General features: G+C 43.8%; 1 protein-coding gene and 1 long non-coding RNA gene across 6 annotated transcripts in view; both read right to left on the reverse strand.

The window, feature by feature from the left end:
- The window catches only part of grm5 (glutamate metabotropic receptor 5), a 1,174,932-nt gene that overhangs the window by 966,527 nt on the left and 182,852 nt on the right, over positions 1-25,553 (reverse strand). The gene's annotated exons all lie outside the window — the stretch shown is intronic.
- Positions 13,104-25,553, reverse strand: part of LOC134297977 (uncharacterized) — a 56,881-nt gene continuing 44,431 nt past the window's right edge. Inside the window, exon 2 of the long non-coding RNA XR_010004931.1 lies at positions 13,104-25,440. This is a non-coding gene — a long non-coding RNA (uncharacterized LOC134297977). The remainder of the gene's footprint in view (positions 25,441-25,553) is intronic.

Genomic DNA, 25,553 nt, shown 5'->3' on the forward strand with positions numbered 1-25,553 from the left:
GCTCCCCCCTGATTCCATGGTCTTGCAAACACAAGGATCCCTCCCAGTAAGGCCCCTCCACATTGCATCCCCCAGCCCCATATCAGCTGAGAGCTGACTATCACTCTTGAGTCCACTGCCCTCCCAAACTCTGCTGGAAAGAAAGGAGTCTCAGCCCAGGGGTCTACCATCGAGGTCGTCTTGGGGAGGGGGAGACACAGTCAAGCTGGCCATTCCAGGGAGAAGTGCAACAGAATTCTTGCGACCCTAAGGCAAGTTAAGCAGGATAGCAAACATGACAGGCCCTCCAGTATTGAGGTTCTGCTGTTAAATGCTAGGTTTGATCCTGGATGAAAAAGCGGACCTAGCTTGCATTTCTGAGACCTGGTTGGATGAGCTGGGAGGGTTAACATTACCCAACTTTGCCCACTGGATTTCGGAGTGCATCAGCAGGCCAGAACTTGGGGGTGGGGAGGCGGGATTGTGGTGGTCTATCATGATTCCATCTCTCTGATCAGATGCCCTGATCTTTCTATTGGGTTTGATTGTGTCCATCTGAAAGTGGGCAACAGGGATAGCATTGGGATTCTGCTGGTGTACGGTCCACCCCGTGACACAGCAGTCTCCCTACCTGAGCTCACAGGGGTGGTCCTGGCTCTATCACTGGAGTCACAGCGGCTCATTCTGCTGGGGGACTTCAATGTTCATGCCAAGGCTGCTCTGTCTGGTGCGGCTCAGGACTTCATGGCCGCCATGACAACCATGAGGCTGTCCCAAATAATATCTGGTCCCACTCATGTAGCTGGGCACAACTTAGACTTAGTTTATTTATTTATTTCCAATATTTCTACCCTGCCCTTCTCCCCGAGGGGATTCAGGGCGGCTTACACAACTGGTAGGATCACTACCAGTACATCATAATACAATAAAATAAGAATAAAACAGTTAAAATAATTAAATAACATAGTAAAATACAATATATAAAAATTTAAGACAATGCAACACCAAATAGTTTTAGTTTTTAATGCAGACGGGGAAAACGTTGCTATGGAGGAACAAATTTTTTTCCTTTGTCATGGAATGACCATCATCTGATCAGTTTTAGACTAACCACAGCCTCTAACCTCTGCAGGGGTGGAGGACCCATTAAGATGGTCCACCGCAGGAGACTTATGGATCCTGATGGATTCCTGATGTCTCTTGGGGATTTCTCTGTCATGGCGGCAGATGATTCTGTCAATGCCCTGGTTGACCTCTATAACTTGGAGGTGACCAGGGCAGTAGACACAATTGCCCCTGAGTGTCCACTCCTGTCCCACAGAATCAAGTCAGCCCTTTGGTTCTCCAAGGAGCTGGCGATGATGAAGCGGAACAGGCATGGGCTAGAGTGCCGTTGGGGGAAGACTCGAAACGCATCTGACCGAGCACGGGCTAGAGCTTTTCTTAAGGCCTTCTCTGCAGCAATAGAAGCAGCCAAGCAGTTGTATTGTGTCTACAACCTGCGGAGCTGTTTCGGGTGGTCAGGGAGCTCCTTCATCCTCTCGAGGGGGAGGGGACACCTGATAACTCAATATTGTAAGTTCGCCCACTACTTTGCAAATAAAGTCACTCAGATACACTCCAACTAGGACATCAACTTAGACACCAACAGGACTAAGGGATGTAATTGAGGAATCTATCTGGTTTTGATGGATTTGTTCCAGCTTGTTCAGCTTGATGAGATTGATGGGATCCTTGGAGCTGTGAGAGCAACCACTTGTTCTTGAGATCCTTGCCCATCCTGGCTTATAAAATTTGCCAGCAGGGGATTGGTTGATTGCCTCGCTGGTCCAGTGACAATTTCCAACTAGCCTAAAAGAGGCAATTGTAAGATCTATTTTTGAAAAGGTCCCTGGATTCTTCGGTTCTTAACAACTACGAGCCAATTTCCAATCTTCGTTCCTTGGGCAAGGTTCTGGAAGCGTGGTGGCTTCTCAGCTCCAGGGATTCCTGGAAGAAATCGACCATCTTGATCCATTGAAGTCTGGGCAGTGGGTACAGGTCTGGTCATGGCACAGAGATGGCTTTGGTCACCTTGGTAGATGACCTCCACGGAGAACTAGATAGGGGGAGTGTGTCCCTGTTGGTTCTCTTGGACATTTCAGCGACTTTTGATACCCTTGAACATGGTATCCTTCTGGGATGGCTCTCTGGAATGGACCGGGCTGTGGTGCAGGCTGGAAAGCAAGCCAGCTGCAACAAATCAACAAATCACTCTGACCAAGAGGTCATGAGTTCGAGGCCAGCCCGGTGCCTGCGTCTTGTCTCTGTCTCTGTTCTGTGTCATGGCATTGAATGTTTGCCTTTATGTGTGCAATGTGATCCGCCCTGAGTCCCCTTCAGGGTGAGAAGGGCGGAATATAAATGCTGTAAATAAATAAATAAATCTTGCAGGCACGACTCTGCTATGGCTCCTCTCCTTCCTGGAGGGTCATATTCACTTGGTGAAGCTGGAAGAGACCTGTTCGGATCCCTAGCCTTTGATCTATGGAGTCCCACAACGTTCCATTCTTTCTCCCATGCTTTTTAACATTTACATGAAACTGCTGGGTGAGGTCATCCGGAGTTTTGGAGTTCAGTGCCATCTCCATGCAGATGACACTCAACTCTATCACTCTTTTCAACCAAACTCCAAGGAAGCCCCCTATGTCCAGGGCCAATGCCTGACTGCTGTGGTGGACTGGATGAGGGCTAATAAGCTGAAGCTTAATCCAGACAACACAGAGGTCCTCCTGGTCAGTCATGGGGCTGATCGGTGGCTGGCTACCTATGATCACGTCTGTAGTCTGGGAGTCCTCCTGGACTCAGCATTGACACTTGAAGTTCAGGTGTCGGCAATAGCTGGGAGGGCTTTTGCCCAGTTAAAACTTGTGCACCAGCTGCGACCATACCTCTAGAAGCCTGACTTGGCCATGATGGTCCACACCTTGGTTACATCTAGACTGGATTACTGCAATGCACTCTACATGGGGCTGCGTTTGAAGATGGCTTGGAAACTGTAATTGGTACAAAGATGGGTGGCCTGACTGTTAACAGGAGCTAGCTACAGGGAGCGCACAACACCTTTTCTGAAGCAACTTCACTGGCTGCCAATAATTTTCTAGTCCCAATTCAAAGTCCAGATTATGACCTATAAAGCCCAAAATGGCTCGGGTCTTGCTTATCTGTGTGACAGTATCTTCCCCTATGAACCAGTGCAGCTCTTAGATATTCTATGGAGGCCCTTCTGTCGCTTCCATCTCTGTCCTAAACATTGGTGGGGATGAGGGAGAGGGCGTTTTCAGTAGTGGCCCCTCCAGCTCTGGAACTCTCTCTCCACGGAGATTAGATTAGCTCCCACCCTAGCCACATTTCGCAAAAATGTGAAGACTTGGATGTTCCAATGTGTCTTCGAATAATAGGTCAGTTTTTATCATCACCTAGTCTTAAATGTTTACTGCCCTAATCTCCAGCACTTTAATTCTATTCCTTATTTTATTACCTTGCATTTTTGCACATGCCTGCCTTCCCTTGCAATTTTTAATAGTTCCACCTTTGTCCTGATACTAGCTGATGTATTTTATAAATGTTTATTTTAACGCTTTAATTATATATGCTGTTATTGTGTTCTGTTTTTATCTGTTGATTTTTGGGCCTCAGGGAGATGGAGGCGGGTGATAAAGTTTTGTTATTTATTATTATAAGGTCTCTTATTCATATTTATTTATTTTAACTCTTATTCTAGCCCTCTGTATTCACTGAATAGGAACTCAACACTTATGTAAATCTCATTTATTCAATAGCTGAACCCTACCTGAGGCTAAGAATAGGAGTCATGCCAGTATTTCAGCCATGTTTTGAGAAATCTGACACCTGAATAATAGCCACTTTCTGACCAGCTTGAGGGCAGGTTGAGTTCCCCTTATCTGGAATGCTTGTGACTAGATTTTTTTTCAAATTTAGAATACCTATGTTCACCTATGTGGAGCTCCCAGTGGTGCAGTGGGTTAAACCACTGAGCTGCTGAACTTGCTGACCGAAAGGTCGGTGGTTCAAATCTGGGGAGTGTAGTGAGCTCCTTCTGTTAGCTCCAGCTTCTGCCAATCTAGCAGTTCAAAAACATGCAAATGTGAGTAGATCAATAGGTACCACTCTGGTGGAAAGGTAATGGTGCTCCATGCCATCATGCCGGCCATAAGACCTTGGAGGTGTCTATGGACAACGGCGGCTCTTTGGCTTAGAAACAGAGATGAACACCAACCCCCAGAGTCGGGCACATCTAGACTTAGTGTCGGAAAAACCTTTACCTTTACTTATGTTCACATATACATAGTGAATGAGGGATGAGAGGAAAGGAAGCTGCTTATACATCCAGCACCTGCTGGTTTTCCTTCCAGGAACCGTAAGGGAGAAAGAGAAGAAGGGGGAATAGGGAGAGGATTCTTGAAATAATTACCCCTGTCGAAAGCAGATATCTCAGACTTTCTTGGCTTTCATGACACTTTCTGCCTTTTTATTTATTTATTATTTATTTATTTACAGTATTTATATTCCGCCCTTCTCACTCCGAAGGGGACTCAGGGCGGATCACATTACACATATAAGGCAAACATTCAATGCCTTAACATAGAACAAAGACAGAGACAAACACAGGCTCCAAGCCGGCCTCGAACTCATGACCTCTTGGTCAGAGTGATTTGTTGCAGCTGGTTGCTCTCCAGCCTGTGCCACAGCCCGGGCTCAGCAATATATCTTCCTGCCCCTCCCCATATGTCTTTTTCATTCACTCTCAGCTGCATATAGGCCATGGCCAATGGGATTGATTGCCATTGGCGAGTTCTGGGTGTGTGACTAGCCTCCCTTTCCCAAGAGCGGAAGCAGGCAGTTGGTGACAAAAGTGTTCAGAGTGCTTCAGATTTCCAGATAAGGGAGACTCAGTCTGTACTGTGAATAGGGCAGTTCACGTAAAAAGACACTCAGAATGAAATTTTCCATTCCCATTTCCATACACTGTTAGTCCTCATTCTATCTTTGGGGCAAAAATCAGCATGCTTTGTTCTAAGCACACAAAGCAAAAGATTTTGTATTGCTACCAGTGAGTTGAAAGCCCTTCCTCCCACCCCATTCCTACCCTGCTCCCTCCCACATTCAACTTACAGAAGCAATGTAAGCCTTTCTTTGCTGCTTTATAAATAATATTCAGAGGCCTGGATATAACTGTTCTGTTCCTCCAGCACTGAGCCTAGCATCTGTGTGTGTGGTGATACACCCCTGTTTGCTCTCCCTCCTGCCATATGGCATTACCAGTTTGACTCACTTCCTGTGAACACTTGTTCCCATAGATGCTTCGATTGTGCTAAATTTACACCAATGGCTTAACGTCATGCAGAAACATTCAAATGCAGCTGAGCTGAAATGCACAAGACAAGAAACGTGGAATGGATTATATGCAACCTCCCCCATTCCTTCAATAAGGGAGTATTTTTGCTAGGAACTTGAAGTATGTTCTGCTATGTCTTATTGAACAGTTCAGTTCTAAACTGTGCAGAATCCAGAGTGGTTCTTTCCAAAAGTGAAAATATCTGGAAAATGTGACTACTCCTTTGTTTAATCTTTGTTTTGTGTATTTTACTACTTATTTCATAGAAATATGTTTTAATAATATATATTTCTTATAGAAAAACATTTTAATATGTTTGTGGTATTTTTGCAATGTTTATGTGTTTTAATTATTTTGTAACCCTCAAGGAGAGGCGGGTAAGAAATAAAATTACTATTATTATTACCACAGTTAGAGAACCAGCATGGAATAGGGACTATGACTCTGGAGACCAGGGTTTGATTCCCCTCTCAGACATCGAAACCTACTGGTTGCCCTTCAGCAGGTCCAACACTCTCAGTCCTGGAAATCCACAGGATAGATTCATCTTAGGATGTCCACAAGTTGGAAACTAAGGCCAGCCACAGCCAGGGCTTGATAGTGCCTTCTGTGATGTCTCATGGGCCTTGTAGTCCCGTTCCTAGTACTATGGTGGCAGACGAAGAGGAAAACATGGGATTTACACCGTTTCAGCCAGAAACGGAGCCCCTGCACCTGCAGGATGTTTGCCCTCAAGAATCCAGCCAAACAAGCCTTGGGCAGAATTCTCCCCCGTTTTCTCGAAAAGACAATTATAATAGAGATAGAGGGGCGAGGGAGGCTAATCGCCGCTCTCTCAGAATCGCTGCCAGACAATTAGCTGATTAAGCCTGTTTCCCTTGGGAAATCGTAAGGAGTCATGCATCTGGACACAGTTTGGGTTTCACTTCTTGTTCCCCAGGGAAAGTGTTCCTTGGCGGGAAAACAAGATCCTATATAGGTGTTTTACCGCAAGGAGATCCTTGCGGAGTCAATTTGTCAGCTTCAGGAGTGAGATCGTGTGTGGACTACGCAACTCCAGTTCCTTGTTCCAGGACCAAGTTCCAAGCCTGCCTTTTTCCCCGGACCTCGCCACGGACCTTGTTCTTGCTTCTTGCTTCTTGTTGCCTCGTATCAAGTCTTGTATGCCAAGAATCTAGTTTGTTTTCCAGCCTTGTTGTCAAGCTCCATTGGACTAAAGGACCTTGTCATTTCCCCACACTTTGCTTGGCAAAGTGTGTGTTTCGGTTATTGGATTATAACTTTGGACTCTAATATCCCATATTGGACATTGTTTTCCTGGACTATATTTGACCTTTCCTGAGAGGTCTACTTCTGAACTATATTCTTCACTTGTTTTTATTGACTTTATATATTCCTTTAATAAAGATATTAGATAGATTCTGGTCTCTGCGCATGGTTATTGGTGCTCTGCAGCCTGGGTCCTGACACCTTCAATGTCAATGGGATGATGAATCCTTTCAACTTTGGGGATAGGGTTCTGCATCCTTCAAAGCTCATACTTAAATTTGTAATTGATTTATTGCACTCCTGACATGGAAACTAACAGCGGCCATTGCTTCAGGTACTGCACATGTAGTAGAAATCAATAGGATTGTACATTTTGGCTGAACCCCAAGCTGTTTCTGCTATCTGGATTCTGGGGCAGGGCGTGTTTTTGTTTTTGTGTGCCTCTCGAAAATGGGTGGGTGCTCGAATGGGCATTTTTGGGCCACCAATGGGCCGGAAAATGCAACTAGATCTGGCCCATTTCCCGTCATTTTCAGGGCTATCAGGATAAAATGGTTGCACTTGGAGGACACATCTACCACTGCTGACCCACCAAGTTTCATAATGTTTGGGTCATCCCCTGATTTTTAGGATTTCTTTCTTTCTAGAAATAAAATCTTTAAAAAATTCCCATAAAGGTATCCCCCACTGGCCCTGCCCTATGACTTATATTGCCCACTGGCCCCATCCTATAACTTCTCCAGGAGCAGCAGCAGGGCACCATTCCTTCCTGTCAAATGTCAAAGATGGACTTCCACATCGCACAGACCACCCACTATTACACTTTCTTTACTAATAAGAAAACAACAGCAAATTCTTCAAAAACTTTTGAAATTTGCATTTCTTCTTCTCACAACATACAGCAGCCCACCATCAACAAGCAAGCAAGCAAGCAAGCAGCATGTCCCCTTATTAGAATAACACTCTTGTACGATCCAGAAATTATTAAGTATTGGTGGTAAGTTGAGGTAGGTAGGTAAATAGGTGGTTTTTCTGAGAATGAGGCCTTGCTGATTGCTGGAATTCCTATAATTATTCATAAAAATACTCTTTTAAAAGTATTACTTTGATGAAAGAGAGGAGGGAGGAGGGATAAGAGAAGAAGCTAAAGGCTTTAGTAGAGGCTAAAGGGTGACTCAAAGCTCAGAGCCACCCCAAAAGAAAAGCATATCCACCCACAAGTCCCCAAATGCCGCACACTCACCCACCCCACACTTTCCATTTCCCAGTCCCACTAAATAAATAATCAAGAAAATAAAGGAAAATCAAAAAGATTCAATGCTAGAAGCTAAGCCAATCCAAAAGCTAAAGGTGAGAGTGAGCGGCAAGGCAATCAGACTGAAGCACCTCTCTCTAGAGCCAGGACGCAACTGAGAAATGGAGGCACTCACCCCATTAAATACATACAACTTGCATAAGACACATCACAGCTTTCTTCTATTCTGAAGGCTGGACTCACAGGGAAACCCCATGTAAGCATGCGGCAGCCTCTCCATGCACTGTTTACTCCTGAATAGAGCAGAAGGAGCCACAACTGGCAGCCAAGTGGTCTGGCTCTGTCGAAAAAAACATGGTGGCAGAGCTCTTGCTGTTGTGGACATCTGAAGAAGCTGAAGGAAAACTGAATCCATGCACTAGTCTAGAAATCAGAACACATATTATTTTGCTCTTTTGGATATGGAGCTTCTGCATGGTTGCTGTTGCTGTGTGCTTTCAGACATTTTCAACTCATGCCACACTTAGGCAAAGCTATCACAGTGTTTTTTGGGCAAAAGTCACCCAGTGGGTTTTCATGGCAGAGAAGGAAATCAAACCCTAGTCCCTCTCCACAGTCATAATCTAATGCTCAAACCTGAAAACATGAAAAACATGGTCTTTTTTGGATTGCAACAAGTAATCTCATAACCAGCATGCAGAGCCGGCCCTAGATAATTTTCAAGTGTAGGCGAACAGAATTTTGCCCCCCCCCCCAAACCAATCACTGAAAAATAAAAGCGTTGGATAAGCGAAAATGTTGAATAATAAGGAGGGTTTAAGGAAAAGCCTATTAAACATCAAATTACATTAAGATTTTACAAATTAAACACCAAAACATCATGTTTTACAACAAATCAACAGAAAAAGAAGTTTAATACATGGTAATGTTATGTAGGAATTACTATATTTGCGAATTTAGCACCAAACATTGAACAGGGATATAGGGCAGTGTGGACTTAGATAACCCAGATAGCCCCCAGGAAAAACTCTAAAATCAGGACAATAAATAAAGAACAACACTCTGAAAACAGGAAAAATCCAGACAGTAAACAATCAGGGACAGCTAACACCTCCCAAAAAAGATTCTCCCAGGCAAGAAGAAGCCAGGTCTTGAAGCCACAGGGCCATTAAATGCTAATCAAGGTGATTAATTACAACATTCACACTTGCTTCAAAGAAGAGTTCTTTCTCCACCCTGGACCTTCTACAGATATATAAACCCCACTTACCTAGCTTCCAAGTTCCCACAGACCTCACAATCTCTGAAGGCCCCAAAGGTGGGCCCGCACGGCATGAAGGCGGGAGGCCCAGGACAGGCGCGGCCGCCAGAAGGCCCAGCGCGGCTGCCAGATGGCCCGAAGGAGAAGGAGGTTGGGGGTGACGCCATCCTCCTGGGACGAAGGTGCCCCCAGGACGATGGCGCCACAGGCAAGTGCCTAGTTCGCCTTATGGTTGGACCGCCTCTGCCAGCATGCTATATAGGGGATCTGGAGAGCAGTAAGCAAAAATATACTTTTCCAAGCTCAGAGTTCCTTAGCGTTAATTCATGGCAGCTAAGTCAAAAAGAAAATTATCCTCGCACCCTAAAATAAGCATAAAATTATGTACTTGGAGAAATACAATAAAAGTGTTAAAAATTCAGAACAAGAAAGAATAATTAAGCACCCTCCAATCAAAGGAACTTGGGAAGGCAGAATTGAGGTATTGACCTCCCAATAAAATTCTGTCTCCCCCTATGAAATTTTCCTTTAGACCCTACATTTCTACCATAGCAGAGTGAGACAAATGGAAAATGTCCATACATAGAGCTATTCTACGTGACATTTTCACATTTTTGGGTCACTTTGCCTGTCATTACTTCAATGCTTCAACTATACTTTTTAAATTTTATTTATCATGTCAGAAGTGAATTGAGAACACAGTTATAATGTATAGAAAAACTGCAAACAAAATTAAAAACTATCTGCTATTTAGTATTGTATTTTATGAATGTTGCTGTAATTAATTAGTTAACTGTATTTTAATTGATTGTATTGTATTTTATATTTTTATATACATGTGTTTTATTGTAAGCCGCCCTGAGTCCCCTTTTGGGTGAGAAGGGCAGGATACAAATGTTGCAATAATAAATAAATAAATAAATAAATGCCTGGCATTATAATAAATTTCCTTTGACCAATAGCTGACCAGTTGGAGTACCTCTGGTGTCGCTGTGAGAAGGTCCTCCATTGTGCATGTGGCAAGGCTCAGACTGCATTGTAGTAAGTGATCTGTGGTTTGCTCTTCTCCATACCTGAATGTTCTGGGCTCCGCTTTGTAGCCCCATTCCTTAAGGTTGGCTCTGCATCTCGCGGTGCCAGAGCAGAGTCTGTTCAGAGCCTTCCAAGTCTCCCAGTCTTCTGTGTGCCCAGTTTCTCATTCAGTCTCAGCCACTGATTGAGGTTCTGGGTTTTAACCTGCCACTTTTGGACTCCCATTTGCAGAGGTGTTCCTGCGAGTATCTCTGTAGATCAGTGATTCATAGCCTGTGGGTCCCCAGATGTTTTGGCCTTCAACTCCCAGAAATCCTAACAGCTGGTAAACTGGCTGGGATTTCTGGGAATTGTAGGCCAAAACACCTGGGGTCCCAAAGGTTGAGAATCACTGCTGTAGATCTTAGGAAGCTGTTTCTTGATTTAAGTCATTGGTCTGCTGGCTGATATCTGAACAGAGGAAGGGTGGAGATGTCAATGCCTTGGTCCTTTCATTACAGGCTGTTACTTCCTGATGAATGTCAGATGGTGCAATATCGGCTAAACAATATAATTTTTCCAGCACTGTAGGGCATATTCATCCTGTGATAATGCGGCATGTCTCATTAAGAGCCACATCTACTGTTTTAACTTGGTGAGATGCATTCCACACTGGGCATGTGTATTCAGCTCTTTAAATTTTTCAACTGAAGCTTTGCATTACTGCAATGACAGAAGCTTTGGAAAAATGTTATGGCAGTGCAGAATTCTTCTCAGAGGGCAATGCCCTCAGGTTGCTTCCTTCTATTGGTATAACTGCCCTGGCAACACACCAGCTTGAAAACACCCCCTAATATCACAGTCTTGGGAGGTTCACTTTCTTTCAGGCAATTCCACTGACATTTGTGAATCATGACTTAGGCTATGATTATAATATTTCTGCAAATCAAACCATTTCAAGATTACCCCTTTCATAAGATATGGAAATAACACTTCATTTATAACATATGAAATTGGAAGCTTTTTTTTTTAAGGAAACCCATTAGAAAACAAGCTAGTCACTATTTGTAATGGAAATTGAGTAGAGATTTGTTTCTCACCCTTTATCTGAAAGGGTTCTCATTTTTTTGTACTGTAGGTTATACTGTTGACAGCTTTCTCAAGAAATAAATGAGATTTCCAAACATTCATTAGTGCATGGGTCACTGACAAAATACTGATATAGAATGTGACTTTGCAGGAGTTGCTGGCTGAAAACAATGAAACAACCTGGTAACACCTCCCACCCTCATGGTTTTTTAATCAAGAGAAATAAGCTGCCATGGCACGGAGATACGGAACTGATTATAAAGCTCAAAATTAATTCCCAAAACTTATTGGGAGGTTGATGACAACATCAAACATGCAAAAAGTCAGGAGTGAGCAAGGAAATTATGTTTTCTACATCAAAAGCTTCAACCAGGGCCGGCCCCACTCATGCGGCAGCTGACGCCGCCGCCTCGGGCGCAGGCCCGGGGGGGCGCCGTCAGGCTGGGCGGGAGGCGGGGCACCGCCCTGACGGTGCCCCGCCTCCCGCCCAGTGCGCCCTGGCCCGTCTGGCCTGCTAGAAAAGGCCAGACGGGTGAGCGGGAGTAGCGTGGGAGGCGGGGCCAGCTCTGACGCCGCTCCCCCCCCCCCGCCCAGCGTGCCTTGGCCCTGCCTCCCACGCAGCGTGGGAGGCGGGGCCAAGGCACGCTGGGCGGGAGGGGGGGGAGCGGCGTCAGAGCTGGCCCCGCCTCCCACGCTACTCCCGCTCGCCCGTCTGGCCTTTTGTAGCAGGCCAGACTCAGCGGAGGTTTCTCCAGGCCGCGATTGCGGCCTGGAGGAACCTCCGCTGAGTCTGGCCTGCTACACAAGGCCAGACGGGCGAGCGGGGGTAACGTGGGAGGCGGGGCCAGCTCTGACGCCGCCCCCCCGCCCAGCGTGCCCTGGCCCCGCCTCCCACGTTGCGTGGGAGGCAGGGCCAAGGCACGCTGGGCGGGGGGGGGGGGGGAAGCGGCGTCAGAGCTGGCCCCGCCTCCCACGTTACCCCCGCTCGCCCGTCTGGCCTTTTGTAGCAGGCCAGACTCAGCGGAGGTTCCTCCAGGCCGCAATCGCGGCCTGGAGAAACCTCCGCTGAGTCTGGCCTGCTACAAAAGGCCAGACGGGCGAGCGGGGGGTAGCGTGGGAGGCGGGGCCAACTCTGGCCCCCCCCCCGCCCAGCGTGCCCTGGCCCCGCCTCCCACGCTGCGTGGGAGGCGGGGCCAGGGCACGGGGGGCGGGGCCAACTCTGGCCCCGCCCCCTCACTATTCGCCAGGGGCCAGGGCGAATAGTGAGGGGGCGGGGCCAGAGTTGGCCCCGCCCCCCGTGCCCTGGCCCCGCCTCCCACGCAGCGTGGGAGGCGGGGCCAGAGCACGCTGGGCGGGGCCAGGGCGCCGGTGGCGGGGGCGCTTTTCAGCACCCCCGCTTTACATAAAAAAATATCTCCGGCCGGCCCTGGCTTCAACTGACTATAGAGGGTAGTGTTGAGTCTCAAATGAAATATATTAGAATTCTACATCAAAACTTGGCTTTGTGGATCTGGATATAACATTATATAAACCATCCACTGTAGGTGATTGAAAGGCAGAATGTGTGATGCAAATGGGGAGTTGGGTTTTGGAAGGAGCAAACAAGAACTAGGAGGGAGACAGGATCAAGAAAAGCTACCATATTTCCTTGTGTATAAGTTGATTTCACATATAAGTCCAAGGTAGGATTCAGGACTGAAATTATGGATTCCATTATGGTTTCCATTGCCAAGCAGGGATTCTCATCCTGTTCTCCAGAGTTCTGATCCAAAGCTCAAACCGCTATACCAATCTGGCTCTCATACAAGTTCAAGTTCTGCTGGCTCTCATCAAACAGTTATTTTATTTATTTATTTATTTATTTATTTATTTATTTATGTGCAGTATTTATATTCCGCCCTTCTCATCCCGAAGGGGACTCAGGGCGGATCACATTATGCACACATAGGGCAAACATTCAATGCCCATAAACACATCAGACAGAGACAGAGACAGACAGACGCAGAGGCAATTTATCCTTCTCCTGAGGGGATGTTCGATTCTGGCCACAGGGGGGAGCAGCTGCTTCATCATCCACTCTGACAGCACTTCCTCATTCCAAGTCGTAAATTAGTTAAACTTGCCTCCCCACTTTTATAAGTGGTACCTTATTTCCTACTTGATAGATGCAACTATGGATGAATAAATCTCAATAGGTATAGTTAACTAGGTAGCTAATGCAAAATTCCTACCATTTCTATCAGCTGTACTTGTTATATTTCCCTGCATTGTTCCTGGATGGAGAGATAAAACGATTGATAGATTTCCACATGTGGAAGGCTTTATACAATGTAACCCCAATACAGGATTTCAGCCAAACCTTGTTGAGGCGTCCCACAAGGTGGGTCCAATTGCAATAAGAAAGTAAGCCATGTGTAAATAAATTGGATTTTGATTGCTCTTATAAAAATGGTGAATGAAGAAGAGGAGCGATTTTGTTTGTGATGAAAGAGGTAATCGCTTCAAGCAGTGTTCAGTATAGTTTCAAATAAATCCTCTCAGTGACTCAGTTTAGCTATAGAGACATTCCTTTTAATATCCTCATTTTAAAAGAACATAACACACGCCTTAACTGTTATGTAAACAATTATGCTTAATTAAAATGTTACCATATTCTTGACTGATTAATGTTAACTGCCGGTATTTTAATGATAGAGATGATATCGTTCTAATTCAGAAAATGCGTCATGAATGTACGTAAGTCACCTAGGCTGACTATAATGGGTAATCAGGTGCATCTAGATAAGTAGATGCTTTAAAATGCACAGCCTTGCCGATGTGTAGTAGCAAGACTTCTGGTTCCTTGGGGCAGCACTAGCTCTTCATCTCTTCATGTGGAATGAGCTTCAACTTGACTATGGGTCATATCAATATTCATCATTTTGGCCCCAAAATCTGCCCCCAAATTATACATGAAGGTGACTTCTGCTCAAGTATATGCAGTAACCAATCTGACTTTTTATCAGAGAATGCATATTTGGAATATGAAAAACCTTAACATGTGGGACATGGAACAACCCTTTAAAATGATACCATGTCCTTTCTGCATTTCCACCCCATTTTTTCCTGTTGCCCCCCATTGCTGGGCTCAAATATTCGGCCCCTCCTGTTTATTCTCCAAGCACAGTCACAACAAAACCCCATTCAAAGAGTGTGAGATTGGAGAATGTCTGCTTTTTTCCGGTTGGCACGCAAAGAAGCACAGCAAATATCTCACTTTGCTTTGAAGCTTCCAGTTTACTAGGAAGGCCGCTGTTTGCATACCAATGAGCGAGCTAGTTATGCCAACCCTCCATGGCCTCGGAGCAGTGGAAGGGAAATGTTTTGTGCTGAGTGGGGCCACAGGGAAAGATAAGAGCTACCAAAACAACCCATTATGACATGCAATTAAGGCATCTGTTCTTCAGGGAAGGGGGTGTTCATTGCCTACCCTAAAACTGCTGTGTAGATTTTTCTGGGAAATATTAGGAAACAGGAAAACCTCATGCCTGAATTGAAACAGCTTCATAGAATCATAGAATCATAGAATAGTAGAGTTGGAAGAGACCTCATGGGCCATCCAGTCCAACCCCCCGCTAAGAAGCAGGAAATCGCATTCAAAGCACCCCCGACAGATGGCCATCCAGCCTCTGCTTAAAAGCTTCCAAAGAAGGAGCCTCCACCACAGTCTGGGGGAGAGAGTTCCACTGCCGAACAGCCCTCACAGTGAGGAAGTTCTTCCTGATGTTCAGGTGGAATCTCCTTTCCTGTAGTTTGAAGCCATTGTTCCGTGTCCTAGTCTGCAGGGCAGCAGAAAATAAGCTTGCTCCCTCCTCCCTGTGACTTCCCCTCACATATTTGTACATGGCTATCATGTCTCCTCTCAGCCTTCTCTTCTGCAGGCTAAACATGCCTAGTTCTTTAAGCCGCTCCTCATAGGGCTTGTTCTCCAGACCCTTAATCATTTTAGTCGTCCTCCTCTGGATGCTTTCCAGCTTGTCAACATCTCCCTTCATCTGCGGTGCCCAAAATTGGACACAGTATTCCAGGTGTGGTCTGACCAAGGCAGAATAGAGGGGGAGCATGACTTCCCTGGATCTAGACGCTATTCCCCTATTGATGCAGGCCAGAATCCCATTGGCTTTTTTAGCTGCCGCATCACATTGTAGGCTCATGTTTAACTTGTTGTCCACGAGGACTCCAAGGTCTTTTTCGCACACACTGCTGTCAAGCCAGGCGTCCCCCATTCTGTATCTTTGATTTCCATTTTTTCTGCCGAAGTGAAGTATCTTGCATTTGTCCCTGTTGAACTTCATTTTGTTAGTTTTGGCCCATCTCTCTAGTCTGTCAAGATCGTTTTGAATTCTGCTCCTGTCTTCTGGAGTGTTAGCTATCCCTCCCAGTTTGGTGTTGTCTGCAAACTTGATGATCGTGCCTTCTAACCCTTCGTCTAAGTCGTTAATAAAGATGTTGAACAGAACCGGGCCCAGGACGGAGCCCTGCGGCACTCCACTTGTCACTTCTTTCCATGATGAAGACGACGCATTGGTGAGCACCCTTTGGGTTCGTTCGCTTAGCCAATTACAGATCCACCTAACCGTAGTTTTGTCTAGTCCACATTTAACTAGTTTGTTTGCCAGAAGGTCGTAGGGGACTTTGTCGAAGGCCTTACTGAAATCCAGGTACGCTACATCCACAGCATTCCCTGTCTGTATCCAAGCTCAGTTTCATGTTTCTGCAGGAATTTACTTTTAACATCCTAAAGAAGCTATGGTAGGGATAGAGGGCAATGATATTTGGCCCACATTTTTTTCTGTAAAGAGTTCTAATTCACACCTTGGCTAAAAATATACTTAGCGGAACCTATATGCTGAATAGAACCAGAGTTTGGCAAAGGGTGCTTCTACACTGTAGAATTAATGCAAGTTCAAAAAGTAAATTAGCCTGAACAATACCTGTTGTATTTTGGCTATGTTATTTTTTTTTTGTGACTTGAAAAACTTGAAGTTGCATTTGGTGTGAGAGAATTGGCTGTCTGCAAGGATGTTGCCCAGGGGATGCCCAGATGTTTTGATGTTTTACCATCCTTGTGGGAGGCTTCTTTCATGTCCCCGCATGGAGCTGGAGCTGACAGAGGGAGCTCACCATGCTTTCCCTGGGTTGGATTCGAACTGACAATCTTCAGGTCAGCAACCTAACCTTCCAGTCAACAGTCTGCCGGCACAAAAGTTTAACCCATTGCACCACCAGAGACTCCTTATGAGAAGATAGGACTAGAGATGGGCTTTCGGGACTTACCTTGTTCTGTTTCGTGTCCCGGCTTTCGTCAAGGCCCTGATATGTTTTTGTCAGAACTCCCAAAATTGGAAGGTCAGCCATTAGTTTTGTTTTTGTTTTCTTTCTGTCTTTTTTTCGGGGGGGGGGGGGGATGGGTGCAGGCTTTGGGCTTACACACCTGGGCCCTGCAGGGCCTACAGCTGAGCGATCCAAAAGGCAGGCTTGGAGCTGATACTCATCCTGCCTGCCTTTCATTTTGAGGCAGTTTTTGTTTCATTGGGGGTCTTTCTGTTTTGTGCCATCCGAATGGACGATACAAAATAGAAACACAAATGAAACGTATGAGACAAATTTCGCGCGCATCTCTAGACAGGACTCATTAGAAAAGACAATCATACTTGTTAAGGTAGAAGGTAGTAGGAAAAGAGGAAGACCACATTCCAGATGGATAGAGACAATCGAAGAAGTAACAGCATTAGGTCTGCAAGACCTGAGCAGGAATATTGAGGATAAAGTGGCTTGAAGGTCTCTCATTCATGGGGTCACTACAAGTCAAAGTCAACTTGAAGGCAGTAAGCAACAAAACACAAGGGCATTCCATCCAATCCGATAGGCAGTAGGAAAAGAGGGAGAACTCACTGTAGATGTATAGATTCCATAAAAGAAGCCACAGTTGTCCTGAATCTGCAAGATCTGAGAAGGATTTTTAATAACAGGGTCTCTCATTCATGAGAGAACCATTAAGTTGAAATCAATTTTGCAGTAGTCAATAGCAACATATTATACATTGGACTTACAGCTTGTTGTTACAGAATATCTGATTACATTAGTTTAAATTAAATTTCTGATGAAATATTGCATTAAAATGTTCATAGACAGTAATTTTGGTGTTCCCTCCTGATGGTGACACCCAATGTGGTCTGCCTTCCCCTGCACCCCCTAGTAATTCTACTGAAATAAATGTATGACTAAATAAATTATTAATTTTGTGTAAGAGCATGAAGAGCTAGCACAGTGGGTTAACCACCAGCTACAAAAGATCTTGCTAACCGGAAAGTTGACACTTCAAGCTGTGGGCAGGGTAAGCTCATGCCATTAGCCTAGCTTCTGTCTACCTAGCAGTTTGAAAACAGCAATGTAAGTAGATAAGTAGGTACCACTCTAGTGGGGAGATAAGGCATTCCTGAAAACATGCTGGCAATTTGATGAACAGGCTTCTCGGCATGAAAGAATGGAAGAGCAGCACCTCCCCATGGCCAAGTCGAGCACTGCCTCCAGATGGCAGAAATGAAAAAGGGAAGTCTGCCTCTGTTTATGTATTGTCTGTCTCTGCCAATTGTATAATGGCATTGAATGTTTGCCATATATATGTACCTGTAATCTGCTATGAGTTCCCTTGGGGAGATAGAGCGGAATATAAATAAGGTATATATTATTGTAACTTTTGCATACATAGAAAATATTTTAAATATAAACATTCTTAGCAAAAAAGGCACAAAATCCTGTTATTATTGAGATAAATAGAGAAGTCTTAGATCTTTTTGTTTACACGTGAGGGAATAAAACAAATGTCGATTTACATCTTTGCACAATTCAGGAAGTTTAGAACAAGCATATTTCTCTTCCATCCCTTGTTCTGTATGTGATCTTTATCACATCAATTTTATTTATTTATTTATTTATTTATTTATTATTCAAGGAGAACACAAAATAAAACATGAATCACCTTGGCTTTGAAGCGAATGGTTTGTTCAGGAGTAATTCCTAAAGTCAGTATGCTTTCTTAAGTGGGCTGTGGATTTCAATGGCACCGAAGAGAGGCCAGAAAGGTCTTTCCAGTCACTTTTTGTTGATTCAAACCACTACCATTAAAACATAATGAATCGTCTCCTTTATTACAGTGCCCTTTTCCTTTTCATTCAGGTACAGTAATTTTAGCTTCTTTCATGTGTCAGTGAAACTCTTTTCTGAAAAGCCTCACTTCCCTCCCCTCGCCCTTGATATACACAGGCTAAGGCAATTATGTGTTACAAACAACACAGGCTTACAACGTCAGATTATTTATTCTTTTGATGAAGATTTTTTTAAACAAAAATCAAAAGACACTACATTCTCAGTAGCAAGCTAATTACCAATAAAAAAGAATGTGTCAGCTACAAAGAATAATGCTACATGGAATTAGCAATAATGGATACATTATAGGATATGTAAGATGAGTTTCCCATTAAGCAATTTTAGGGAAAATCACACCATGAAAAGAGGCAGTTTTTCCATAACTAAGCAACAGGTAGGTTACATTTCATGTTCTGAGCACTACCTATTAAGTTACTTCAAGCAAACCTGAACAAATACATTGTTGTTGTTGTTATAGATAGATCATAGAAAGATAGAGTTGGAAGAGACTACAAGTACTACAAGTACCATCCAGCCAAACCCTGTATTCTGCAGGAATACAAAATCAAAGCACTCCCAACAGATGGACATCACTAAACTCGAAGGCAGCATATTTCACTGTTGAACAACTCTTTCCATCAGGAAGTTTTTCCTAGTGTTTAAGTGGAATCTCTCTTCCTGTAATTTGAATTTGTTGCTCTTTGTCCTACTCTGGAGCAGCAGAAAACAACCTTGCTCCCTCTTCAATGTTCTTTCATACATTCAAACCTAGTTATCATGTCCCCCCAACCTTGTTCACGCCTGGCTCTCTAAGCCACTCCTCACACGTTTCCAGACCTTTCACCATTTTGATAACTTTTCTTTGGATATGTTTCAACGTCCTTTCATAATTGCTGTGCCGAGAACATCATCACCATTATACCCCACCTTTCTCTTGATTGAGACCCAAAGCTGCTAACTTGACACAGCATTCCAAGTTGTTTTTGTTGCTGTTGTTATGGTATGCTCTCAAATAATTTCTGACTTATGGCAAAGCTACAACAAAACTATCGTGGGGGAGTCTTTGTAAATGTTCTTTCCCCCTGAGATTGAGAGAATGTGATTTGTCTAAGGTCACTCAGTGGGTTTCCACCATTCTTCGGATTAGTAACTCAACACTAACCACTCTACCACAATGGAAAAAAGCACTGCACCAGAGGCAGTATTTAGCAACAGTTGAATGTCAGTGTGGGACCAATGTATTATTTTTAAAAGATCATCTTATATTGAAGCATCTGCCCAGCCATTGAGGTAGTATCCAAAGCGAGAATCTTTTTGGAATGATCTGTCTTAAAAAATCATTTACATAGCTGTTTTTTTCAGCACCAAATATGACTTGTGGCACTGACATTTTTAGACAAGCAATTCTCTTCCAGTTTTGATGGCATCTCTTCAGAATTGGTAGCATCCAAAGCAAGGATCTTTTTGGAATGATCTCTTTTGGAAAGTTTTGCAGTCATTTACATGGCTGTTTTTTCAGCACCAAATATGACTTGTGGCACTGACATTTTTAGACAAGAAATTCCCTTCCAGTTTTGATGGCATCTCTTCAGAATTTAACACCAGGTTTCTTACAATTAATCTGAGAGCTGTCCAGGTGCTGAAACCACATTGAGAACAGAATCACCAGTAACCTCTGTTCAATAGTAAGCAGATAAGTTATTTCTATTTTGCCAGAACTTTACAGTTCTGTAAAGGTTTATTTTAATAGCTGTCTTTGATGTGTTGTTTACATCCTTCTCTGCCTTATTTCATCAGTTATATTAGTTTGGTGCAAACTTTGCTAGAATCCTCTTGGGACAGCACGCTAGCACTATTTCACAGGTGTTTGTGCTTTCTGAAAGGTTGCACACGGAGACCCTAATGAAGCAAATGATTCACAAGCATTGGACATGGACAGCCCCCTCACACACTTTTGACTTGGAAGATGGGGGCCTAATTGATTATTTTCAAGCAGGTAAGCTCAAGGTCATGACAGTGTTGCCCACTGCAGATTCACGGGATGTAACACAGATGGACTTGCATAGATCAATGTCTATTTTGTACAGTAGGGCTTCCACTTTCATTGTGATTAGTGGCACAGGACAAACACAAAAGTAGAAAAGACATGAATATAAAAATACTATTAAAATTCAGAAGGAACACCTCTGTAGGAATCTCCAGTTCCTTCAGCACAATTCTATGGTCAACTCCCAGCAAAAGGGGATCATCAGGGGTTTCACCAGAGATGGTATATGGCCCAGTGTGGATTATTTCCACATGTGGTACTATAATGCTATGCTGAGCCATTCAGGGTTGTGATCTGAATCTCCCTTTACTCTCCTTTAAAGGTTTGTCAGACATAGTGTTGTGTCTATTTTCACAGGGAATTTACCTTGACCTCCTCCTCTGAAAAGACCAATATGTCATGCACTGCTCCTGGAGGTAGTAGATAATCTCATTAACAGCCCCACACAGCCATTGGACACCTTTCCTTAGGCTTAAATTTGCTCCCTTCTTGATGGCTTTTGATCAGTATTTGAATACTTGATAATCCCTCTGCCCCATCACCAAAGCTTACAAGTGATTCTGTTCTATTGCCATTGAGCCTTGGCAATGTCAATTAATTCTTGACCAGAACTGATTAAAATGCTATATGTTTGGAAAGGCAGCATGCAAGAACCAGTGTTGACCACCCAGAGTCATTTCATTTGGAAACACAATTCATATTTCATCCCACACCCTTCATTAATTTCTAATTTCTTTTCAGAAGATTAGATTGGAGTCATACTGTATGCTTCATCAACACCTGAGATGTAGTTATCAATGGCAGGACATAGTGGCAAGAAGACTGTGTTGGGTCAATAGCCATTTCTAAAATTAGCTTCGCTCTGAGGAACATCTTTAAAAGTCTTTTTATTCTGAGCATATTGTACCAGTATAATGAAAAAAACAAAAAACAAAAAACAAAAATTGGTTTGTAAATACTGACAGTCCAGGGAAAGCTGCAATTACTTTGTGATTTAGTTTGATTATATGTTCCAGATAAATATTGACATTTGTGGGAATTAATAAGGTGATAAGGACCTGAAGTATCTACTAGAAAGAAATCTGATTTATTTATTTTTGGGAATATTGTTTTCATTCAGATTTGGAGCAATTCTTTTCACAGTTCATCATAATAGCATTCTCAGTTTATAATTCTGTTCCTTACTCTTAGATGAATAAATTTTATAATACTAACCAAGTCCTAGTCTTGCCATCCAGACTGCAGAGCAACAAACCCACAATTCGATGCCTTGAATACATATCAACATAAAACAACATATACTTTAAAATCACATAATTAAAACATATCAAATAAAACAATTATTTAAAATCACACAGTCCAAAAACATATGCCAGAACTCCAGAGCCATTCCAGTTGTCATTTGTATTGTTCATTATTGCACTGACATATCAACTGATGCACTGGAAATCTCTTTACAAATGCTTGGTCCCACAACCAGGATTTAAATTTCTTCTTGAAGGTCAGGAGGGAAGGGGCTGATCTAATTTCCCTGGGGCAGGAGTTCCAAAGCTGAGGGACCACTACTGAGAAGGCCCTGTCCCTCATCCACCAGTTGCACCTGCAAGTGAGGTGGGATTGAGAGCAGGGCTTCCTCGGATGATCTTAACCTCTGAGATAGTTCATAGGAGGAAATATGTTCAGACAGGTAAGCTGGGCCAGAACTGTTTAGGGCTTTATAGGCTATAGCCAGTGCTTTGAATTATGCTCGGTAGCAAACTTGCAGCCAGTGGAGCTGGCGTAGTAGGGGAGTTGTGTGCTCCCTGTACCCGGTCCAGTTAGAAACCTGGCTGCTACCCACTGGACTACTTGTAGCTTTTGAACAGTTTTCAAAGACAACCCCATGTAGAGTGCCTTGCAGTAATCTATTCGAGATGTAACAAGAGCGTAGACCACCATCAGTTTTTCCCTTGCTCAAATCTGACTTCCCAAGGTACGGGTGCAACTGGTGCCCAAGTTTTAATTGTGAGGAAAAAACCCCTGACCACCGCTGAAACCTGGGGTTCCATGCTCAACAATGAGTCTAGGATCACTCCCAAGCTGCGAACCTGTGTCTTCAGGGGGAGTATAACCCCATCCAACACAGGATGTAACCCTAAACCCTATCTGGCCCTGCAACTGACCAGGAGAACCTCTGTCTTTTCTGGATTCAACTTCAATTTGTTCGCCCTCATCCAGACCATCACAGAGGTCAAGCACCTGTTCAGGACCTGAGCAGCCTCCTTAGTAGCAGGTGGAAAGGAATGTTAGAGTTGAACTTCATTTGCGTACAGATGACATCGAACTCCAAAACTCCAGATGATCTCTCCCAGTGGCTTCATGTAGAAGTTAAACAACATGGGGGATAACACTGAATCCTGTGGGACCCCACAAGGCAAAGGCTGTGGGGTCGAGCAGGTGTCCCCCAACAACACCTTCTGAGAAAGACCCTCCAGGAAGGACTGGAGCCACTGTAGAACAGTATCTCCCAGATCAATTCCCACGAGGTGTCTCAGAAGGATACTGTGGTCTATGGTATCAAAGGCAGTTGAGAGGTCCAAGAGAACTAACAGAACTCCCTCTGTCCAGCTCTCTGCGAAGATCATCCACTAAGGTGACCAAGGCTGTTTCAGTTCCATGTCTCAAACTAAAGCCAGACTGTGCCAGATCTAGATAACCTCTTTCTTCCAAGAACACCTGACTCATGGTTACAAATGGGGGTGAGACAACAGAAAGTGAGAGAAATCTACCTTAGGAAGGGAAATTCACTCCTGAAAGAGATCATGGGGAAAAGGTGTCTTAACTATTATGAAAACATTCCTTGTTTCCATATTAAGCCAAAATTTTATATTTAGGATGGCATTACACTTTAAAATGTACCTGTTCTGACTTACAAACAAATTAAACTTAAGAACAAACCTACAGAGCCTATCTTGTAAGTAACTTGGGGACTGCCTAAACTACATTGAGTACTTGGAACAAATTACTTTTAAAAATAGCTTTCCTGGGTCAAGTCCTCACTGTGAGAAGCTCATAGCTGAGAAATATCCTCCTAGAATATCTGCCCATTGATGCTTTCACTCCTTACTCACCAATGTGAAATACTGTCCTTTGTACTACTCATACTATTAGTGACAGCTGGTGGCTCCTTGCCAATGTCATTTCTTATTTTAGTTCAAAGCTTTTTTAAACCAAGGATCCCATATTGGAACGGACAAGAGTTCTCTAATAAAGCTATGGGGAGGTATTTCTTCAAACTACAAATTCCAGGTTTCCATAGGATAGAACATGGTAGACAAGCTACAGTCAGCCCTCCACATTTATTATAGAATCATAGAATCATAGAATAGTAGAGTTGGAAGAGACCACATGGGCCATCTAGTCCAACCCCCTGCTAAGAAGCAGGAAATCGCATTCAAAGCACCCCCGACAGATGGCCATCCAGCCTCTGCTTAAAAGCCTCCAAGGAAGGAGCCTCCACCACAGCCCCGGGGAGAGAGTTCCACTGTCGAACAGCTTTCACAGTGAGGAAGTTCTTCCTGATGTTCAGGTGGAATCTCCTTTCCTGTAGTTTGAAGCCATTGTTCCATGTCCTAGTCTGCAGGGCAGCAGAAAACAAGCTTGCTCCCTCTTCCCTATGACTTCCCTTCACATATTTGTACATGGCTATCATGTCTCCTCTCAGCCTTCTCTTCTGCAGGCTAAACATGCCCAGCTCTTTAAGCCGCTCCTCATAGGGCTTGTTCTCCAGACCCTTAATCATTTTAGTCGCCCTCCTCTGGACGCTTTCCAGCTTGTCAACATCTCCCTTCAACTGTGGTGCCCAAAATTGGTGTTAGTGGCACAAGATCCTTGTGAAAGTGAAAGTGAAAAACCTTAAAGCAGTGGTTCTCAACCTGTGGGTCCCCAGGTGTTTTGGCTTACAACTCCCAGAAATCCCAGCAAGTTTGCTAGCTTTTGGATTTCTTGGAGTTGAAGGCCAAAACATCAGGGGACCCACAGGTTGAGAACCACTGCCTTAAAGGAAGAAGTTGTTACTTCGTTAAAGGGAGCACCTCTCTAGGAATGTCTAGGTCTTCTGGCATCGAAACTGACCATAGAATGACATTTTAGGTCCTAGATATTTCTAGAGAGAATGTTTCTTTAAGAATCCAGCAGACTCAGAAGAGGCTCTTCTTGTGTATTAAGCCAACAACCATTTGTATTTTTATGAACTCCAGTTTCTCAGTTTGAACTTTGACCTTCTCCAAGCCTCTTCTGGAAAACATACCACACCACTGTTGATAAGAATCAGTCATCATCACCACCATTGACAATATACTTTAATGGCAAAGTGTAGGTATGATTTATTTCTATTTCATGGGAGAATATAATTTCCTCCCATAATGTTGTTATTAGCGTTTGTCAACTGTTCTGAGCAAGGCAACATTGCACTTTAAAGTCTCTGCAGAGTGGCTCAAAGAACAATAATTTACAGAGCTGGCTGAATCACAGAGGACATATGTCAAAATTATGGCATCCTCAGAGTGTTTTAAAAAGGAGCAACCAAGATCGTAAAAAGAGGATAAATGTGCAGTTCGTAGCATTGTTCTCAAAACAAACAAGCAAGCAAACCAAGACATATGTGTTGTAATAAAAAGCTAAAGCTTCACTTTTGAACACACAGGAAACATAATTCTAACTTTAAATATCTAAATCAGCCCTGCTGAACTTGGTGCTATCTGGTTTCCTGTTATTCCCATTCTCCATCCTCTCCATCTACTGGTGGCTGATGATTCCCACAACAGTGGGTCATTGAATCCACTTTTGAGTTTTGGACAATTTTAAAGGAGCTCTCCAAGATACTAAACCTATAATGAGGTTGGGTTCTGGGTTTTGGGTAACTCCTTCGAAAAGTGCATTAAAACTAAGAGTCAATTCACCACCTGTCACGACCCAGGCTGCAGAGCACCAATAACCATACACAGAGGCCAGAATCTATCTAATATCTTTATTGTAGGAATATATAAAGTTAATAAAAGCAAGTGTAGAAAATAGT

This window comes from Anolis carolinensis, chromosome 3, assembly GCF_035594765.1.
Source record: "Anolis carolinensis isolate JA03-04 chromosome 3, rAnoCar3.1.pri, whole genome shotgun sequence".
NCBI lineage: Eukaryota > Metazoa > Chordata > Lepidosauria > Squamata > Dactyloidae > Anolis > Anolis carolinensis.